General features: G+C 40.1%; 1 protein-coding gene across 3 annotated transcripts in view; it reads right to left on the reverse strand.

The window, feature by feature from the left end:
• Window positions 1-23,651, reverse strand: part of STARD13 (StAR related lipid transfer domain containing 13) — a 231,886-nt gene that overhangs the window by 190,229 nt on the left and 18,006 nt on the right. The window lies entirely within an intron of this gene.

A 23,651-nucleotide genomic window follows, 5' to 3' on the forward strand; every position in this document is an offset into this window, starting at 1 on the left:
TCTGGGGTATGGATGTACCAGGTTCAATTCGTGGTCAGAGCACACAGGAAAAGCTACCATCTGCTTCTCTCCCTCTTCCCCTCCTGCAGCCAGCAGCTCAATTGGCTTGAGCATTGGCCTTGAGCACTGAGGATAGCTCCATTGGTCCAAGCATATCAGCCTTAGCTGCTAAATATAGCTCAATTGATTTGAACATCAACCTCAGATCAGGATTACCAGGTGGATCCTAGTCAGGCACATGCAGAAATCTGTCTCACTATCCTCCCTCCTCTCCCTTAAAAAAAAAAGATGTATTTTCACTTACATCAGGTTAGAATTATAACCTCCTTCCCCATCTTGAACAACAATGAATATATGATATTTTCTTAATGTTGACTCAAATCCTATGATGAATTCTTTGTGAAGTCCTTTATTGATTCTGCACATTATCTGTTGTGTGAATGTTTGAGATTGCCCCCAAATGGCATGTCATTATTACGATGATAAGGATGATAAGCCGACCTGTTGCCCTGGGACCTTGTCTCTATTTTTACATACAATTGCTTTCCATCTGGTGTCATGCAGCAGTTGAGCATTGAGTCAAGTTTGGAAATAACCATGGCCCACAAAGGGAAGAAGAATAAGGGTGTAGGGTTAATAATTGCTTTTCTTATATACAGGGTAGGGTAAAAGTAGGTTTAAAGGTGTCAGTATGCAAAACAGAAAGTTTATTCTTGTTTTATTATTTATTAATCATTGTATTATTTTCCATACAACTAATTAGAAACCTACTTTTGGTTCAACCTGTATTAAAAAACACATATATTTTCTTATATAATTTAGCTCAGTGCACTAAGAATATGATAGAGTGTTTTTCCTCCTTATTCCTAATGTAAGATCATCAATCTGTACTTTAAAGAATGGGAAGCAGTACAAAGAGGAGCGATGACATTAGAACACATCCTGGAAAGAGAGAAGAACATGAAGAGAATTTGAGAAGGTAGCAAAATAACTCTCTAGTCCTTAGATCTCAGTATCAGTGGGAAGACAAATTTCAAGGCTTATGGGTGAGCAAAAAGAAGAGGTTCCCTTTGGAGCTGGGAGAAATGATTATTTAACCAAAGCTTTCTGGTGAAGTGAAACTATGATTTTTGCTGGCATCTTACTTTTCACAAAACCACCAATTTATGTTCCAGCTTCTTTCTTTCACCTTTGTTTAGTCGAATATTTCTAGTATATCTACTTCATGCCAGGTGCAGGCACGGCACAAAGATGTCCCTCTTCGTAATAGTATGATTTATAACAGGGAAAGTTCAGGACAGTTATAACCAAAGCATGGCATTGCAGAGATCACAACAGAGGAGTGCACAGGGTGCTTGTCGGGTAGCAGAACAGGAGTCGACTCATTCTGCACAGCAGAAGACTGGTGCTGAGCATGGAGAGATGAACACCTGATGAGAAGCAGGAGAGGACAACCTGTCCATGAAGAAAAACACACACAAATACTTTCCCATTAGTTATCCTTCTGTGACCAATATGAGGGCTTAGTATTTCGAATCTCCTTGTTGTAGAGATATCTAGGGTTGTAAGACTCAACTTGAAGACACGTCCTCCCCCAATGTTCCTCTTGCGTCACTCTCTTTTTTTCTGCACAAAAGCTCTAATTTGGGGAGACACCTCTGAGGGACTGCTATTTCCTGGAGGTAACCCTTCTGAAGAAGGGCTATGCTGAATGACGGAAAGGAACGAAGAGGACAAGCCGAACTCAGCAGTTACAGTCTTGAGGGGAGCTGGGTCTCTCAGGCAGGGGACACAGCAGCAGCACATGAACCAAGTCCTCATTTCACTCATGAAATGGTGCCCAGGCTTTGTGAAACAAGCCATCTTTTGTCTAATCACCTTTTCAGAATTGGCACAATTCTACTTCTAAAGACAAAGCAAGTTTCCAAACCAACACCTATAGTAGCCTCCCTGAAGGTTCCTTATCGTGGTACTCCTTTGAATGAAGGGATGAAAAAGGGTATTGTTTGGCCATTAGCCCCATTGCTGGGGGAGTTCTTTTCTGTTAGAGAATATATGTGTGCGTGTAAATATGTAGACACTGTCCTGAGATTTCTCATGTTATAATTTCTTCAGAGTTAGATTTTTATCAAAGTACGCAGTGGCCTCTGGCCAACCTCCAAGAGCACCTATCATAATCATACTGTGTCTTATGACACAGACCTGTTTCAACAGACCAAGTACAACATAGATGGCGGGGCGTGTTTACCTTCTCCTGTTGCCCCACCAAGATGACTCAATACTAATCAATCACAAAAGAATACTTACTAAGCACCAAAAATGTGTTTGCTGCATAGAGGGATAGAACATACCAAAAATTACTGTTAGTCTTTCCTAAACTTAAACTACTCTATTTCATTCTCTGACTTTGAGGTCCTCAAGGGCTGTCCTTGGCCTTGGCTTATTTTTCAGTATGGATTACTTTAGAAAATTTAGTCCTATGGTATTCTATTAATCAGTGTATTGTTGCAAATAAAAAATGTAGGGCACAAAATGATGTGTGGCAGATACTACAATGATGGCTTTTTAAAATAATTTTTTAAAAGATTAAAAGAAAACGTACCCAAAAGATAATCATAACTATTTTTAGGACAGTAGAATTATGAGTGACGTCTTTTAAATTTTCATTTTTCAACTATTCTGCCATATGACTAACTGTATTGCTTAAATAATGAGGGGATCAAGCCTCGCCAAGGGTTCACATCAGAAGGTGTAAAGAAGGAGCCTTAGCCTCACCTTATTTCTGCCTGCCTCAGGTCTCACAGATGGAAGACAGAGAAACAGAAATCTGTACAAAAATTATAGACACCATCCAGTACGCTCCAACTTTCTTAGTACCTAGCAGAGAAGTAGGCATAACCTCTGTGTTCAAAAGAAGAGAAAAAGAAAAGAAAAAAAAACAAAGGCGTCCATTGATTCCTTTTTCAAAATGCCTCCCACGTCCATTCCTTCTGTGTTACTGCCTCCACCCCATAGGGACCAGACCTCTGCCTAGACAATTCTGACTGTCCAACTTGTGTCTCTGTGTCCAGTCATCTCACACATAGATCCCAAACACCACAGAACATCTAACTTGTCAGGCCATTTCCATGATACTACTCTCCTTTTGTAAAACACCAAATAGCACCCCAGCTCTACCATTTACTCTTTATTTAGGACAGGGAGTCTCTTCAAGTCTCCCTTTCCTCACCCACATGCTATATATAACCATATAGACATCAATTCTCTATATATAAGTAGACCAAGTATATGTGACACTCTTGTGTTAGCTGAATCAGAACTTAAACCCCAAATAAATCTAGTTGAAAAAGGATTTGGTATAACTGCTTGAATTCTGCCTTTGGGGAAAGCTACAGGAAGTACTAAGAGCTGCAAACTGCAGAGACCCAGCCTGTAGATTTAGAGAACTGTCTTTTTAGCTATTCTTCATTTTAAAACCTAGGATAGATAATATATCCTTAAAACCATTTTCTAAGAACTAATATTTACTTTAGTTTTAGACATACACATAAGCATATTAAAGTTCTAGCCTCCTAACAATGAGTAAAATTCATTTAATATAGCAGTGACACCAGGAAGTAGTGGACACTGTGGTCTATCTACTTTTTATTCAAATATTTCCTGAAAATTAACTCAGAAATCTATTTTCACTAGTTTGCTTCAAATTCTAATTTAAAAGGAAACAACTGAAGACATAATCCTTTTCTGAGAGTGGAGGGAAAGAAAGTGACTTTAAACTTAGAAAGCAAAATAAAACCAACAGCCATACTTCCCCAAATCTGGACCTAAGTGGTCCATTGAGAGGTCCCCTGAGGTCAGAGCTGGGAAGTCACTCTATGGCTCTCTTGAATTTTTCCCAGAGGCAGCCTCTCCACACCATACTTTTATCATTGTGCTCTAGGTAATCATGGGAATGGGCCCAGGCATTTGGAATCACATTTATTAAATGATTACTTTTTTTTTTAACTCCTGTTGGATGCCGGGCAGTGAGTGCTTGTAGTGCGGGGCAGGCACCGATGAACAAAGCAGACACTGATCTGTCCTAATAAAGCTTATCTTCAAACCACTGGACATAATAGCCGTGGTGTACTAACTCAGCCACCAAAACTCTGGAACTGTCTGTAAAATTTGGTGCATATGTTCACTTTTCTAGAATGCAGGCTTTTAGATTTCATTCGATTTTCAAAGTTAATGTAATTATATGAAATATTTTTTAAAATATCTCTAAAGTGCAGTTCTAAAACACCTGTGGGTCTGGAGTCAAGTCAACTTGTATTCAAATTCAGACCTGCTACTTCATTAACTATGAAAGCTTGGACAAATGAAAATTAGTTCATGTTCTGCACCTCATTTTTGTCCATAAAACTGAGATTATGCCTCATAAAGCTCTTGTGACTATTCAGTTAGATTATGCATGTGAAGTGCCTGGCCCAATGTAAGATTAGGACCTCCTGCCCCCAGGAGGGTTCTGACCAAAGTTATGAGAGGTTTGAAACAAGTTCGAAGGGCAAAGACGGGACCGGTTGGCTTAGCGGCTAGGAGGTCCTTGCATCTAGAAGCATTCCATTTTAGTGTGGTCAGCCTATCAGATATGTCACAGAGTTAGTGAGGAAGTCTCGCTCTAAACTAATAGTGTGTGATGCTGCGACATCACTAATATACCAAACAGGTGGACGCCTAGACTTTTCCTTGGAGAATATTTTATGATCCAGTGTACAGCTTTGTTCTTTGATTCCCTAAGTAGAGTAAATGCTTATTTTAAGATCTATGATAATGTTTGGTATAATTCTCTTAGATAACTCAAAAAGACAATACTCATGGTGATCATGAAATTGTCTTCCATTTGTTGGACATTTTATATTTTTTAAAACAGTCCTTTAAAAGGGCCTACAAGACACTGTTTGGTTTTCCCCCAACTTTCTCTAGCAGCCTCAATAATCACCTCCTCTTTCTTGCCTTCTGTGTTCCAGAGATGTTGATTTTCTTTCTGAGGCCTTTGAACATACAGTTCCCTCTTCTTGGGCTATGACGCCAACTCTCTCAGAGCGGCATAATCAACTACTGCTCCGTACTTATTCCCTCAAGGATGCTGCCCTGTCTCCCTCGCTCCCTGTAGCACCGTGGGCATTTCCCTCATAGTCTGTCACACCTGAACTGTGATATTTGGGAGGGGGTGTGGATATCTGATTAATATCTGTCTAATTCCCCCTAGTTTGTACTTCCCATGAAGTCAGGGACCAGGTCTATTCCTGCTCATTATGTATGGCATGTAGCCCAGTGTCTGGCGCATGGGAGTGGATGATTAATTTTGGTAGAGTGGAATGCTGGATGAAAGGTAGATAAGATGAATGATATTTTCACTCTGTGCATAAGAAAACAAAGTGCGTGGCATAAGGGGACCTGACTTCTCAGTGAAGATGAAGCGTGGGAACACAGTGCCCAGCTGTGACGTTGTCCCTGATTGCGCACACTGTGTCTTCTCTCTCTCTCTCTCCCTCCTTCTGCACCAGGCTCTGTTCTAATAAAGAGGTAAAGTATGCCTTTCCCTTCAGTATGTGAAAACTCAAAGCTGCTGACACATATTCAATATCACTCCCCGTTAAGTTCTTCTGTAGGTTTCCACCTTGGGTCTCTTCTCCTTAGAAAACCTGGACGCACGCATTTATCTTTAAAACTGTCCTCAGAATTACCATTCTTCTTTCATACTTATGCTGACGAGAAGAAAGCATGCTCAGGAACACTCAGGGTAGAACTGAAGGAGGAAGGATTGATATGAACAACAAAGTGACAGTGAACCGAGGGGAAGTCATTATGCTGCCCAGATGATAATCAAGGTGAGAGAAAAGATGACACAAGTACACCATAACCCAGAAGAAGAGTGGAAGGGAAAAACAATGGCGCCAGCAACACCACTGCACAGTAAGGACCTCCCATATGCTTGGCACTGTACTGAGAGGCTCTGTTAATTGAAGAACTGACTTGAATACTTAAATGGAAATAGATGCAGGATGTAAGCTTGCCCACAGTCACATCCACAGTTCTGAAGTAATGATAGCTCACATTGTTAACACTATGCATCCAGCGCCATTTTAAGTGCTTTATGTACATATCTCATTCAATTCTCTGTGTGTGTGTGTGTGTGTGTGTGTGTGTGTGTGTGTGTGTGTGTTTGAGTGCGGAGACAAACAAACAGAAAGGGAGAGAGATGAGAAGCATAAACTCATAGCTGTGGCTCCTTAGTTGTTCATTGCCTGCTTCCTTATAAGTGCCTTGATGGGGGGGGGGGTGGGGGATGGGGAGCTTCAGCAGAGCTCCTTGCTCAAGCCAGTGACCTTAGGCTTCAAGCCAGCAACCTTTGGGCTCAAGCCAGTGATCGTGGAGTCATGTCTAGGATCCCACGCTCAAGCTGGTGAGCCTGTGCTCAATCCAGCAACTGCAGGGTTTTGAACCTGGGTCCTCAGCATCCCAAGCTGAAGTTCTGAATATTTAATTCTTAAAACAACCCTATGAGGTAGTTATTTTTTTCCCACACCTCGAGCCTCCTCCATCCCTGTCTCCTGGCTCTTCAGCTCCAGTTTTGCACATATCTAACAGCCAGAGTAATCTTCTAAAGTACAGCTCTGTAAACATCAAGGGGTCCCCCACTGATAAAGGGATGAAACCCAAACCTTCAGTTTGCATTAAAGGCTTGTCATGGCTGACTCCCTTCTTATTGCCTAAAAAAAGCTGTGAGATTGTTCATATTTGGAAGGAAAGAGATTTTGCCCCTTACTTTTTGATCCCTGACTCAGGGGTCCCCTCCCTGGGAAGACTTTGCTGGCCTTCTTGCACACATGAGGGACCACTGTACTGGCATTTAACTACCACTATGTTCTTATACTTGTCAGGAGGAAAGGAAAGGCAAAGAGTATACTGCAAGCCACAGAAATCCAGGGAAGAATAGTCTCTTTTTTTTTTTTTTAGATGAGAAGAGGAGAGATAGTAAGGCAGACTCCTGCATGCACCCTGACTAGGATCTCTGTCTGGGGCCGATGCTCAAATCAACTGAACTATCCTCGGTGCCCAGGGCCAATGCTTGAACCAATGGAGCCACTGGCTACAAGATGAGAAGAGGGAGAGAAGGGGGAGAAGGTGGGGAAGAGAAGCAGATGGTCGCTTCTCATGCGTGCCCTGACCAGGGATGGGACCCCAGGACATCCATATGCTGGCTGATGCTCTATCCACTGAGCCACCAGCCAGGGCCAGACCACTGGATATGTATGAGGCAGAGTGCTAAATTCTAAAAATGTATTGTTTGGTTATTATAAAAGCTCTATCAATGCAGTTTGATAGAGAAGAGTCCAATATTTAATGAGTTCAAGCCATACCCCTCCATGACACTTTCTGGGATACACTCATTTTTCCCTTCTCTGAACTCGTAATGAGTTTGAAGTATACTAGAAGGTTGTGAGTTAAGAAGGTGTATCAGGAATGTAGAGGAAGCTTCTGAGCTGGATGAAAGGAAGTCAGAGAATTTACAATAGAGGCAACAGTGATAATGAGCACTGTGGGTCAGTTCTGCAAGAAGACACCTGACCAAATAGAAGATGGCAGAGGCGAGAAACTGATGCCATGTCCACATTAACAAAGCACAGGCTAAGCCGAGAGGCCAACAGCAGGCTGAGAGGTGAGAGGTTCAGGAGAGAATAGTCATGTTCAGCCTTCCTTTCTTTCCAATACACTGAACAACAATCCTAAAAAGCACTGACAGGTAGTTTATGATAACCCGAAACTACTGTTCTGCATTTAGGATTTTCTATTCCTACTCAGGATATTTATCACAGTTTCTTTATAATTTGCAATGTGGTTTTTCTTTTTTTTCAGAGTATGCAAAGAATATCAGAAAAGACAGCCAGCCATAAGGCAATATTAATATCCTAAACTGGGAATAGATGGAATAGGAAGAATTCCTTTCTAGTCAAAGATTTCCTTCCAAGAGGGGGATTAAAGACAGGGACAATACATGCTTGTAAGCCCTGACCAGCCTATTCCTAATTTTAGTGTTTTTTCTCCAAAGATCATCATATTTCTAGTAAGTGACAAGTATTATAAACGATCTACCTTGGGTTTCTTATCAGAACCTTTGAGGGGGTGGGGGATCCGCTGACATTATGCACCCCTAGGAGTGTATGAGGAGAAACCATATGGGTTAGTACAGGTCGCTTATTTCCTAGTCTGTGGGCAGTTAGGAACACAACAGCACACCGAGTGGAGCCATCTCTGCTCTTTTCAAGTGTAAATCTAGGTGGCAGCAGGCAGCTGTCGCTCACTTAGTTCTTGAAAGAGCCTGTTGCTGACACCCTCCTGGATGCTGTTGGTCCCACCAGGTATAAATCAGCTAACAATAAGGTCACATGAAAGGAAATCACTATGGCATTGCAAATAAAAAATAGATTTTTAAGAATGGTTTCTTAGGATTACAACAGAATTTTTTTTTCTGTAAAGGAAAATTACACATCTCTAGGCTGTAACTCAGCACATCTGTGCAGGCTGAGAAATAGCAGACACTACGTCCCTTTCAGGCAACCTAGCTGGGCAGGTTGCTAAGACGCCGCCAAGTCTCTCATGATATTAAACTTGCATTGCTGGTTCTTCTTATTTAGCATTTATGAAGATTAATAAGCCAAATGAATGGGAGCATTCATAAAATGATATTAATATTCTGAACTTTTCAAAAACAAAATGTTTTCTTATTTCACCTTGAGTAAAATTTAATATACTAGATAATATTTTCAGCTTCTACACATTGTGTGCAAAACTTCTAGAGGCCTCAGGATGTAGAAGCAAGCACATGAAATTCAGCAACGATCTGGGTTTTTAACACCAACCGAGTGACTTGATTAGCTGTACTCTTGGGCAGCCTACTAAACCTGCCTGAGTTTCTGTTTCCTCCTTTTGTAAAACAAAGATAAGAGCTGGGGTTCTCCTACTCTCATCATTTTGAGTATTAAATCATACAGTGATTTTTTAAAAAATATACATAAAAGATATAATAATGTCTAATCAACCAAACATTTTTACTATTTATATTCTGGTTGCCTTTGCTTAGGTCTATAAAATCTGAAGTTCTATAGTTAAGTCTATGCATTTATTAAAAAAAGAAACAACTCATTTTGCCCTAAGGAGAGAATCCTGTGTTCTTTTTTCCTTTTCTCCAAATGGTAACCATAGGTTCTAGATGTCACCTAGCTGGGGAAGAGAGAAATTCCCTTGTCGGGAGCATTTTCCCCCAATTCCTGTCTTGAGAAACTGCACCATGCCCTAACTGCTCCTCTGCTGTCTTTCTGTCCCTTCCCCAATCCTCCCCATCCTTCCATTTCCCAAGATTCCGTACTCAGCATTTATGCTTGACACAGGATGCAGGTTAAGGTCAAGAGATGGCAGTGTTAAAAGAAGAAGAATGCGAGAGATCTGTCCAATTCAATGTTTTGGGGATGTGTACTTTCTGGTATGTGTTATACTTCTGCTATGTGGACTTGTTCCTTTCAAATGAGTCGGTTTAGATGGCAATGCTCATTTGTTTGAGTAGGCATGTGGCAACATAGCTTTCCTCTGCAAATCAAAACAAACAAAAAAGTCTGCTGGATAAGTACGTGAATACCTGTTATTGGACTCAGAGGCCAAATTTACTGTGGAACATCTCGTTCAGATCAAAGGAGTAACAAAATCTGTAATAATAAACAATAAAAATTCCATGAAAATTGATCTATTTGTCTGACCAGATTTATTAGAATTCTACTGGAAGTTTTTTTTCTTAGGTAATAACGTTTCTTAGTTCTTAGTAATTGCAGTAAGTTCCCAAACGTGTAGATCCTAGATAGCAGAATCAGAACTGTGATTCCAAACACGTAATTTCCTTACAAACTTCTAGTAAAATGTCAAACTTTGCTGTTGGATATTTTTAAAGCACTGTAAATTATTGAATAACATGAACAAGACTGGATAAGTATCCAGTAAAATAAGTATAATATAAAATGTTATTGCTAGGAAGACTTTTTAGAAAAATTTATCATAAGTGCATTGCCCTAAATATCTGCTTTTTAGAAAAACAGGGACTTTAGAATGAAGAATTTGCTAGCCCCGTGGAAAATTTCCTTATGAGGTAATATGAATAAATACTTACTTAATTAACTAAAAGTTTACATAAACCCAATAAGTAGAAGCAATCAACCACATTGGATATGTTCATTTTGATGTCCATAAAGAATCCTAATTTGTGATCAGTAATCCAAGGCCCTTTGCCTCCAGTTTGCTATGGATGGCTTTATGTCAAATGTCTGTACTTGCTGCTGCTGCTGCTTGCTAGAGTGTCCTTCCCTCCTTCCTCCCCATTGTTTTTGAGAACTTCTATATTATTATTCTTAAAAATTCATCTGAGAGTCACCTATTCTGAAGAGAATTCTACAACCTGTTTTCCAAACTCCCACCTTCATCTAAGTTGCTGGCTTTCCATGATACTGCACAGAACATTAAGAACATTTTCAGCACTCAGGTAGCTGAATTCTAACCCAGATCTGTCAGGGCACCTGAGATAGTGTCCTCCCTAATACCAGCTTGCATTGCTACTTCATACCTAGTAATCAAGTTCTTGAGACCAGCAGGTGTGTCTCTTATGGTCATAGCACCTGGTAGTGTACTCGGCATAGAAGCCACACAACTGGGAGATGGTGTGGCAGACAAAGAGCTGGGGTTCTCCTACTCTCAGGACCTAACCGTGAGAGCCTAGTTCACATTGCTTATCTCTCTCTCCTGCCAAGTTTACCTCTTCTCAGAGGCCTTTACCGTGATCCTTGCTGATAAGGACATGCTCCTTTCACTATTTTTTCAGCATTTATAAACTCAGTACAACATTTGTCATTTTTGGTAAATTCTGTTATTTTTTTAAGTATCATCAAAGCTATATGTATTTTATGCATCAAGTTATAATTTTATTTAATTATAAAAAGGACATTTTGGGTTTTTTTCTCTCTCTCTCTTATTTTGTTATGACCTGTGAACAAAAGAAACTTCTGAATAAAATACGTGTTTGGCAGATACTATTAATTCACCTCTTCTTAATCACAGGGTGCAACTGCCTAACAAATGGTGTATCTCATTTTAAAATCAACTTCATTTACTAATTGTATATTACCACTCATAGTTGTACCTAATACCTTCACCTGTATAACTTTTCAAGTCTGATCATAACAAACGAGAAGAATGGCATATATTTCTTCATTGTGTACACGATGTACAAATAAACAGCCCAGAGACTTAGTAACATGAGTCTGCAAAACAACGCAACTGGTAAAATCATGTCTTACAGGTGGAAGGGGCCCAACTTCTGTTGCGTATGCTGTTCTCCACATAGTTTGGCTGAGAAGCTAAACCACCAGAAGTACAATAGAAAACATATCTTGGCCCTGGCTGGTTAACTCAGTCAGCTAAGAGCGTTGTCCCAAAACAGCAAGGTTGCAGGTTTGATTCCTGGTCAGGGTATACACAGAAAACAACCCAGAAATGCACGCCTGAATGGAAGAACAAATGAATGCTTCCCTTCCCCCACCCACCTCTCTCCCTTCCTCTCTCTGTCCTTCTAAAAATCAATAAAAATTAAGCCCTTGACAGATAGCTCAGTTGGTTGTAGCATTGTCCCAGAGCACAAAGGTTGCTGGTTTGATTATACAGGAGCAGTTCTATGTTCCTGTCTCTCTCCCTCTCTGTACCTCTCTCTCAAAACAAACAACCAGAACAAAACCTTAAAACCATATCTCATATTTTCACTACCTAACAAATGAACCAGAAATTATATTTGCATTAGGAAAGGTATGTTTTCTTAAATAAAACTTGAACATTTATATCTACTCACAAAAATGTTGACCATCTTAACATAGGAACAAATGCTAGAGTTTAAGAATGACCTTACAGCTGTTTCCCATACTGATGATGTAAAAGCTACAGAAACATGATTCAGCTCTTCAGAAATAGGGGCTGAAAAGCCTTCTATTTTGGTACACAAGAGTTGATCTACTTCCCTCTTTCTAAGCCAGGCGTTCTGGAAGTTAAAAAAGAAGACACAGTCGTATTATAAAACCTAAATCAATACATGCAAAGATAATGTAATATAGTTTGTATTTCTACTAATTTGAAGTCATATTCCAGTCTCTATAACATATACAGGCCCATAGTAGGTATTAAATTAGTTAAAATTGCCATGCCATTATGAACAAGCAGTTGTGTAATTTTCTTAGATACAAAAATACAAACACTTAAAAAAACCCAGGGAAGTACTGTAACATAATAGAAAACTAAATTTGCAGTACTAATCTTTTTTCTTTCAGCCAGAAGGAAAGCCGTAACCAGAGCCACCTTGGTACACAAACCACAGGGTACCAAGTGGTGTGGAGAGTGTCCCCCAGGGCGGGCAGCACTGTGTGGACAGTGCCCACCTGCTCACCCCGCTCAGTCTCTGCTCCAACCATGCCAGTGGCTTTCCAATACCCAGTCTGACTTAGATGTTTTCCTGATTTTGAGCTTTTCCTCACACTGTTCCCACTACCCTAAATGCTTTTTCTAACTCTCTCTTCCAAGGAATTTATACGACACTTCAGAACTTAGCTCAAATGCTATTCCTCAAGAAAGCATTCCCCAATCTTCCTGATGCTGCCAGTCCCTTTGCCACACTCCTGTGGCATCGTTATTCACCTGCATAGCACTTTCCATACTGTGATTAAATAGTAAATGTGTGATGTGTGGTATAAGTCAACCCACGCCCCAGACTGCAAGTTTTACGAGATCTCTAGTTTTGTTGGCAACACTCACAATGCCTAGCAAAGGGCTTGTTAAAAAGGGCACTCAGTATATTAATACATATGCTTACACTTCAAAGCACTCCTATCTCCTGCTTTTCCATTTTCCCATACTTTAAACTTGATTCTCTGGCCTCAAATTAAATTAATGCAAGAGAAGAACGGGCTTTGGCAAAAATGTATGGCCAGAGATATACCTCACACTCATGAAGAGACCACTGGACATCACAACGGCTCCCCTAAGAAATGCCCCCTGCTCCTTGGGCCAGGCTGACTTGTATTCTAACATTTTCCCCTTTGGTCTGGCTTCACAGTCTCCACTAAAAAAATAATATAAAATAACAACAGGGTCTTCTTGCATTCCTTTTGAGAATTTCATAAGTCTATTTCCATAGATGACAATTTACACTGACTTTGTAGAGTGAGTAAAATTTTAAAAAGAAGTACAATATTCACAACAGCTGAAATAATTTTCTGCCAAAGCCTGTTTTAAATTCAAAGTGTACTTTCAGCCCTGGCTGGTTGGCTCAGTGGTAGAGCGTCGGCCTGGCGTGCGGAAGTCCCGGGTTTGATTCTGGCCAGGGCACACAGGAGAGGTGCCCATCTGCTTCTCCACCCTCCCCCTCTCCTTCCTCTCTGTGTCTCTCTTCCCCTCCCGCAGCCAAGGCTCCATTGGAGCAAAAGATGGCCTGGGTGCTGGAGATGGCTCCTTGGCCTCTGCCCCAGGCACTAGAGTGGCTCTGGTCAGTCAGAGCAACGCCCCGGATGCACAGAGCATTGCCCCTTGGTGGGCGTGCCGGGTAGATCACGGTTGGGTGCATGCGGGAGTCTGTCTGACTGCCTCCCTGTTTCTAGCTTCAGAAAAATACAAAAAAAAAAAAGTGTACTTTCTTTGTATGTATAGGCAACTAAAGGTCTATAGATATGTGACATATGAATTTAGCACTCTAATATGCACAAATTTTTATATACTACTGATAATAATTACTATTGACTCTAAAGTAAGCAAATTCATATATTTTTTAAGTTAAGTCTGTTACTTTAGAATATTTTAAAACATTTGCTAAAGGAAAGGGGTGTGAACGGAGCAAAGTCTCATCAAAATCCATCTGTTTGAACTCATTAACTGTCCCCCCCACACACACATTCCTTGGGTCTTGCATAACAAAAACTCCGTAGGCCACAGGCAAAGGCTGGATACCTAACTTAGAAACTGGACTGGTTTTTTCTAGAATTAAGAATTTCTAAATAGACTTTGTAAATGTGTATCTTTATGACTCAGTTATATCAAACACAAAGACAGAAGTTAACGTTGAATTAGAGAATTAGAGTTCGAGCTTCAAAGTCAAGGTCATCATCAAGACTGTTTTTCTATTTTTTTAAAAATCTTCTATAACTTGTTCACAAAAAATCTTGTAAATACTCATGTAGATTACTTAAAAAGAGGCGTATTTTGTGTTTCATTGCCTTCTTATCCCTCATCGACTGTATTGCTTTCTATTTTTCACTCAACGTTCATGGGCAGATACTATATTTGATTTTTATAATTTGTATATTTTCAGGGGATTAAGATATTTGGATTATTGAAATTTTAAAAATATACTTCTACTTTTATCTTTTATAAAGGTTCTATATGTCTTTTAAGAACACTGAAGGCAGTAATAAATACTTGCAAATTGATCATACTATATTGATCTTCTATATCTATGTCAAGTTTATCCCTAAAGCCTTCCCTTTGGAAAGTGTGTTCTGCTGCTCTAGTCATCGCAATACACAGGAGTCATTCCCACTGGCCCTGGTCTGTTTTGCTGCCAGTAATATTTTTCTTCCCTGTATGTCAAAGCATCTAGGGTATATCATATATATTTTTTTTCTTTTATCTCTTTTTAATAAAAAAACTAAAAACATTCTGAACCTACATATCAAAACACTTTGTTGTCAGTATCATAGGGCATCTACTCTCTGTGAAAACATCATGGGCACAATTGTGTTTTTAGTGCAACCTATACTGCTTCTCACTGATGCTGAGTAGTGAAAGTGCAACCGAACTCCTCTCTCAGGCTGCGTCCAGCCCTCGGATGGCTAACGCATCAGCCTTTCTTTGCTCCAGAAGAAACTAGGATGAGGGCCTTTCCCAGATCCCCTGCTTGCTGTCTTCAACCAACAGTTCTATCCACAGATACTGCCTGATCATTCCTTACATAGAAAAGCAAAAAAAAAAAAAAAAATGGATAAAGACAAAGAATATAAAATCTAGGTGTAACCTAGAATTTTGAATCCCTTTCTTCACAAAACCTTTTGATGTGATGTACTTTAAATTTTTAAAATTTTTAATACCTTTCTTATGCATATTCTGTTATAGGTTGGATTAAACTTTCCAAATGTTACATGCCTAAAGAACAGAAAAAGAAGGGGGGAAAGAGCCAAAGAAAGCATATACTGCTTCTTGAACTGTTTGACACATAACATATAAACTTAGAAACTCATCATCAGTCCCCTAAAGTGTAACAGCCACGTTGGAAAAAGTGAAGTTGGAGGAGTATAATTCATGAACTCATGGAAAACCCAAAGGAGACATGTCCCCACCTTCTCCTCTTCTCAAAAACACAAGTGCTACATTTCAATGGGGTTAAATATAAAAGTTTCCTTTCAGAACAACAGTGAAAATCACAGGATGTATAAAATCATTGTAAATAGGTAAAATTAATAAACAGGAAACCTCTGCGTCCCCACCTGGCATGACTTTGGCTGCTCCTTAGGCAGGGAGAATCCTGAAGAGATCTATTGGACCAGAGCTTCTGTGAGAACTCTCTTCTCTCACTCAGACACCACTTTGTACACTAAGGTTTTACAAAGAGGCCATCAGCGTGAGAGGCTAACTTTGAAATAAAATTTTATTTTGGCGTATTTCACTAAAATAATGTAAAACAGACACAATTCTCTATGAACTGAGCCCTGCTCTTACACTGTTGTCTTTGGTTTTGTTTCTTTCCTCAGACATGTAGGGAAAGGAAAGGAAACCATAGTTATAGCATCAAAGCAGTGGGTCCCACCAATCAACAGCCTCACAACTGTCTGGAGACCATCTTCAAAATACAAGTTCCTCTGCTCTACTCATCCAACCTGGCTTTCTAACCAGTGGGTTCTAGGTTACATATATCAAAAAAGCTCCCTACACAAATCTTTTGTACTGAAACTTGAGGATTAATTACGTGACTTTGTCTAAATGCTTTCACATAGGTTATCTTATTTAGTAATTTAAGAATATATCTCTCACTTCAGTTCCAGTAGTTTATTAACACTCAAGTGATGGTGTGTATAATTAATTTGCATATTCATAGCTATGCTTCTCTCCCATCAAAGATGCTTACTGAGCACATGAGCCTTAAAGGGAGACAACCCTGACCATGAGACTTTGCTCAATTCCTAAGCTGCTATAAGCTTAGTTGTATCACACAAAAAGTGAATATAATACTGTGCATGCTAGTCCTATTTTAAGTAATAAATACAATACTTGTGTGCCTGGTACAAGGTTAGTGGTCAGACTGTTGGAGTAGCGATTGTAATTTTTCCTTGAGAAGAGATGCCCCCTAATTGTGTATTTATCCACAAATACTGCTTCAATCTTAGAATGCTGTATTAAATATGTGATTATAAAGCAATGTTGCCATTTTAAAATACCTAGAATAGTACATGTCTGTTATCCATTAAAAATTCTCTTGGAAGACTATATTTATTTTTAAAAAAATACTGGCTTGCTTGCTTGAAATATTTTCAAAATGCTCTTTTGAGTACACTTTAGTAGTATGTAGTGATTCTCTTTGGTGCTTTTTATAATCGACCTGTTATCTTTATCATCCACATGTTAGTTTTATAATTGTTGTAAGTAAATAAAATTTATAAATGGGAAAAACTGTCCTTTCAAGTACATATCAGTGGTGCCAGTTTTCTTTTCTTTTATTTTGCATTTTGGGAATGGATTTGCTCTTTAAAATAGGTGTTTCATGGTCAACTATGATAAAGAGAAGGTTATTGTTTTCCTTTGGGAATTCAAAACTGACATCCAACCAAAAAAAGGAGTGTGACTCATTGTTTTACATGGTTTATACAATTCCCAAGAAGAGCTTCAAGCATTATTTGTGTAAGGGGGTGGGCCACTCATGACAATACCATTTAAATATATTTTAGTATATTTTTCAAAATTTGTCTTATTTTGGTTTAATTGTGCTTAAAATATCACACTTTGTTTGTTTGTTTATTTACTTATCTATTTATATTTTTCTGAAGTGAGAAGCAGGGAGGCAGAGACAGACTCCTGCATGCACCTGACTGAGATCCATCCGGCAAACCCGCTAGGGGGCGATGCTCTGCCTATCTGGGGCATTGCTCCATTGCAACTGGAGCCATTTTATCATCTGAGATGGAAGCCATGGAGCCATCCTCAGAGACTGGGCCAACTTTGCTCCAGTAGAGCCATGGCTGCAGGAGGGGAAGAGAGAGATAGAGAGAAAGAAGAGGGAGAAGGGTGGAGAAACAGATGGTCACTTCTCCTGTGTGCCCTAGCTGGGAATCAAACCCAGGACTTCCATACACCAGGCCAACGTTCTACCACTGAGCAGACTGGCCAGGGCACATGTTGTTTATTTTTAATATACTGTCTCTCCACAGGCTTTCTTGAATTAATATATTTAACTTAGTGAATAGAGATTATTTTCCTACTATAAAGATATCTATCTATGCCGTCTAGATGAAGCAGTAGCCAGGCATAATAATGCTAAAGAATGTGATGTGGCATATAATTCCCTCCACAAATACACACATATATAGAGGTTTCTGGGCTCCTGAGATCTGCTTCTAATCTTTGTTTCAGAATTCTCCCCAGCTTTGTGAACTGGAGTCAGAAATCATACACATTTTAAAGTCTAAATGTCGCCTGACCGGGCGGTGGTGCAACGGATAGAGCATTGGACTGGGATGCCGAGGACCCAGGTTCAAGACCCCGAGGTTGCCAGCTTGAGCGTGGGCTCATCTGGTTTGAGCAAAAAGGTCACCAGCTTGTACCTAGGGTCGCTGGCTCAAGCAAGGGGTTACTCGGTCTACTGAAGGCACATATGAGAAAGCAATCAATGAACAACTAAGGTGTTGCAACGCGCAATGAAAAGCTAATGATTGATGCTTCTCATCTCTCCATTCCTGTCTGTCTGTCCCTGTCTGTCCCTCTCTCTGACTCTCTTTCTGTCTCTGTAAAAAATAAATAAATAAAATAAAGTTTAAATGTCATTATAAAAAGTGAATGTTAATCCTACTAACCATATAGGTTATTAGGGTGAAATAAATAATGCATGTGAAGTGCTTACTTAGTGCAGTCTCTGACACATAGTACGGATTCAATCAATGTAGTTATTGTTGGTTTTGCTCAATCTCCATGGTAGGGAGCAATGGTTTCAACCAGAGTAAAATATTGTTTAATCTTATTGAAAGGTTGACTAAGAATGGGGAAGAGAAACAGGGTTAAGGGATAGATGGCAGTTTTTCTCTAACCATCTCAACAATCTCCCTAATTTAGCCCTCAATTCCCTTGAGGTCAGAAGTAACAGTATTAATATTTCTCACATTCTACATGGGGGACTTGGATCACAGTGAGATTTCTAAGGGTGCCAGTCACTTATCAGTGGAGGTAGAAATCAAATTCAGCATTGTTTCAGTTGGGTTCTCCAACAGTTCACTGCCTTTCATATGCAGATGATTTGTTATGCAATAATTTAATTTAATGCTTTTCATAAAGAATGCCACAGAGGGGCTGCTTCATGTGTGCTACTTTGTTGTTGCCCTGGTGACATTTGAAGAGCCCCCAGGCAATCACAGATATCTGAGGATTCCAAAGAGCAAGTCCATGTGAACAAAAGGGTAAGTGTTAGCATGCAGCTGTTCAGTGGAGACTCTCAAGTTGTACACTATGAATTAGTACTTTTCTTCTGACTTTTTCCCTCCCCCTTGCCTCTAGTCAGAATAGAGATAAATATATCCAGCTTTCCATAAGGCTGAGTTTGTGCATAAACCCAAAGTTCATCTATTTTTAATAAAATATTTTAAAACCTTCTAAACCGTTGACTTAAAACTATTTTGTTTGTATACTAAAATCAGAGAATTATGATATTTCTTACCAAAATTATAAGAAGCCATCAATACTTGTAAGTTGCTTGAAAGAAAGAATTTTATCATATTTATTCTTGTGTCCCCAACTGATAGGCAATCTTGCATAAATCGATAAATGCCTATGAGTGAGTTAATACAACCTTGTATTTCAGATCGTTTTTCAAAGGAGTCCTGTTAAAGTAACTGTTGCCCAAAAGCTCTCTGAAAATTTAGTCAACGAATTATATTAGTTTTATTCATTTTAAATTTGTAAATTCAAGCAACCGCACCAATACTTGGAGTGAAGAATCCCCATGAAGCAAGGCTGAAAGTAGGAATTCACAGGATCTTCTGTATGTTCTGCTAATTTAATGAAAGCCATCTTGCCTGACCTGTGGTGGCGCAGTGGATAAAGTGTCAACCTGGAAATGCTGAGGTTGCCGGTTCAAAACCCTGGGCTTGCCTGGTCAAGGCACATATGGGAGTTGATGCTTCCAGCTCCTCCCCCCCTTCTCTCTCTCTCTCTCTCTCTCTCTCTCTCTCTCTCTCCCTCCCTCCCTCCCTCCCTCCCTCTCTTCCCCCTCTATAATGAATAAATAAAAATCTTAAAAAAAAAATAAAGGCAAAGATGGATGTAGTCAATACGAAAAAACAAGCCATCTTTAAAAGTCACTCAAGCTCAAGTTTTTTGCAACACACAAGCAAGAGAAGAGGCTCTAATGGTTGCTCTTTAAAGGTATAGACCCAGGTAACTTAGAAAACATGAATATAAAAATAAACAGGGGCTGTGATGATTATTTCACCCACACATGGAGAAAGAAAAATGGATTCATGTTATCACAGAGTCCTAGAGGAAGAAAAGCATTTATGGACGGTCTGAGATAGCACCAGAGGACATGGAGAAGAACCTCAAGCTCATTGTCCAGTCTCTGCTCACCTCTCCAGCCTTTTCTTCATGTGCTCTCTCCTAATTGACTCAAGGTTTCAGCAACACCGATCATTCCCTGCACTGTTTCATGTCTCTCTGCTTCTTTGCACATGCTTGCTCTTCCCCCTTCTCAAAGTGTAAGTTCTCTCCTTTAAGGCCCAACTCAGGGGTTATATATTCTGTGAAGTTAGGCCAACTTCCTCACTCCATTCTCCACTCTCGCTCTACATCCTGTGTATTCTTCTGCCATTGCACTTTCCAAAGTCCTTGAGGATAAGACTTACTGTCTTTCTCATCTTTTTATTCTTGGTGTATGGCACAGCACAGTATCTGGAATATGATATTCATTAAATAAATGTTTTTGAATGGATGAATAAATCCACCTAATTCCTCCCACTTCTATAAAAAAGCTGAGGGCCAGCTTCTTTAAATTAAGCAATGGGCTCTTATGTGACCAGCAACTAAGTTTATTTTATTATTATTTTTTTTAATAACTGAGACATGAACTAAATTTGGTACTTCACGGAGTCCTCTATAAAGTCTTTCTGCTTCCTCTCTTGGCCTCTATTGTCTTTTCTTTCCAACTTTTCCATTGTACACCAGGTAACTGTTCATAGGAAATCATACCCAAGATCATATTGGGGCTCCTTCCCAGACCATAAGGCTACAGAAGACCGGACTATATGCAACCCCTTTTCCTACCTCCTTTCTGCTCGTCACCGTGCTCCCAGCCCCCAGCATACCTGACATGCCTCAAACATACCCACGTGCTCCTGCTCTAGAACACACCCACACTCTGCTCCCGATCTCTGAAGGTCTCGGCTCCAATGCCACTTCCCCAGACAGACCTCTGACATCAAACCCAACACAGCACTCCCTTTCGTTCTCCAGTTTCTTCTCACTGTTTTTTCATACCACTGAATCCCCCAGTAGCTGAGACAGTGTTTGGCATAGTAAGTACTGAGTAAATATTTGTTGAATAGTTAAGTCAATGAGAACTTGAAGTCTTTGTGAGGAAAAAAAGTAATATAGTTTGGGGAAAAAAATTTAAAAACCTCTTTTTTTTTCTCTAGCTCTATAATTTAAAAAATAGTCAAAAGGGAATATTTTTGTCTTGCAGGCATCCCCAAACTATGGCCCGCGGGCCACATGTGGCCCCCTGAGACCATTTATCCGGCCCTTCCACTGCACTTCTGGAAGGGGCACCTCTTTTATTGGTGGTCAGTGAGAAGAGCACTGTATGTGGCGGCCCCCCAATGGTCTGAGGGACAGTGAACTGGCCCCCTGTGTAAAAAGTTTGGCTTAAAGGGATGAGAAATTAATATTTAAATTAAAACTATACTTTCTCCTTTTTCTCCACCCTAAGCTGTGATAACAACAGCAGTGTTAGTTTCCTTTAGCTATAAAATTGCATCTTGGAAGGAGGCAAGAGGACGAGAAAGGGTTATCTTGCTCAACTCCAAAAAGCTGACAGGTATGCCAGACACCTCAGGCTAGGATCATAATAGAGTAGGCAGGGTTTAGGGCCACCAGGCCTGAACTTGGCACCTAGGATGGAGCAATCAAATTTCTTTAATTTTCTGAAACAGTGATTCAGGCTGTCAACAAACACTTATATCTCAAGGGATAAGCTTTGCTCTTGAAGGTAAGGTACCATTTTTCCCTCAAGATGTTTATATCCTAAACTAATTTCAGATATGGACATTTTGCTTATGAATGATTGGCCAAGAATGAATTCACCTGTAATCCCAAAAGTCATTTAGTGTGACGTGGAGTTGGACTCTAATCTCAAATTTATCACTAATGAGATATGTGACCTGGAACAGTTTAATTGAATCTCTCTGAGGTTCAGTCAGTTCTTGTAAAATGAATGGTTTGAACAAAATAATCCATAAGGCTTCCATGCACTCTAACATTTCAAGTTTGTTTGTTTTTGGTTTGTTTTATTTATTTTTTAGTTAAAAGAAAGAAGAGGATAGAATGTTGGCTGGAATTTCCTCATCATGTTAAAGAGCTTGAATAAATATCATGGCTCTATCAATGTCTTTTACCTTTTTGAAGCTTGCTAGGATATGATCCACAAATGAAGGGAAGGCATTCTTTTTTTTTATTATTTCTTCAAAAACTAGTGTATTTTATAATATGAATTATACAGAAGGTAAAAGGATTTTTTTTTTAAATATAAGACAAAGTCTCTCTATTATAGTACAAAAGAAATCTTGCTGGTGAGACAGGCAGCAGCCTGGAGCATGAAACGCTCAGCAGAATGAGCAGGAAGTTGGGCACCCGAAACCAGAGGAGGGCCCACACTTTCCTAGCTGAGCTGGCCTTGGCCAAGTGTCTCCACATATCTTTAAAATGGGGATGAGAACCATGACCTCAGCATCTTGCTGTGACGGTTCACAGGATGACATATGGAAAAGCACTGATTCAGGAGCCTTGCACACAACAGACCCTCAAGGTGCTCCCTCCTCCTCCCCCACCAAAGGACACTCACATAGGGAAGAGGGAGATCCTTCCAAGGGGGGAACTCCCCCCTTGCTGATGACAAATCATGAAGGATTTGAGCCAGTCCTTGCAAGTAAGTAGGATCTAGGTAGGCAGAGGGAGAGAAAGGCATGGAGTTTGAAATCACTACGAGAGTTTGGAGCCATTTCCAGCCACTGTGGAGAGGACAGTGCCAGGCAGGCTATAAGCACATAACAATATCACTTGGGAAGCTTGTTAAAAACGCAGACTACAGACCCACCCCTTCTACACGCACAGAAACACACTCATGTGCACTACCTCCCTAGGAATCATGTTGATTGAATGAATCTGGTGAGGAGTCCAAGGGCCTGTATTTTTAAAAGCTTTCCAGGTGGTTCAGGTCTGTGAGCCTTAGGTTTAGTTAACAGCAACTGACTGATCTTATAAAGCAGAGCTCACATTGGGCAGCAAGAAAGTGACAAGAGAGTGAGCACTGGAGTAAGAGCCTGGATTCAGACATCTCTCAGGCCTGGCCTGGGGACCTCGGGTAGTCAGGTCATTTTTCTCATCCTCCTCTATCTGGTTAATGTGGTAGAGGCCATAGTACTTCCTCTGCTAACCTTAAAGGACTTTTTTGAGAACCTATTGATTTTAAGCCACTTAATAGAAAAACACTTAATTGTAAAGTATTATACAGATATTCAGGATTATCACTAATCATCACCATTATCACCATGGCGACCCTGGAATGCTAGAATGACACCATCAGCTCCCATCTATTACACCATGTGGTAACCTTGAGGCAATATTGGTGGGTCCACATTATCACTCTGACACCATAAACCATCACCCCTTTTTAAGTGTTAGACTGAGATTACAACGGTCTTGGTCGCAGTCACCAGGATCTCAAAAGTTTTACATGCCATGCAAAGTGTGCCACACTAACCAGCTGACACAGCTGCAAGTAGTAGTTATGTGCCTTGAACAAGTCACTTCATCTGTCTAAGCCTTGGTTTCCTTATACATAAAGTGGGGGCCACCAGGTATAACATAGCAAGCAGCCAAGGGGGCCATGGAGGTTGAAATTCAGCCAAGGGTCTACTTACCCAGCAGCACTCCCATGGGGCTGTATTTTCTCAGGGAAGGAACCATTTTCTAATTGTCTTCTAGTTCATGAGCCTAGAGAGGAAGGCTTTTTCTAAATCAAAGCAGGCTTCTGTATGTGCTACCAGAAACTCTGGTAGTATTCTCCC

Source organism: Saccopteryx bilineata, chromosome 6, assembly GCF_036850765.1.
Source record: "Saccopteryx bilineata isolate mSacBil1 chromosome 6, mSacBil1_pri_phased_curated, whole genome shotgun sequence".
NCBI classification, from domain to species: Eukaryota; Metazoa; Chordata; class Mammalia; order Chiroptera; family Emballonuridae; genus Saccopteryx; species Saccopteryx bilineata.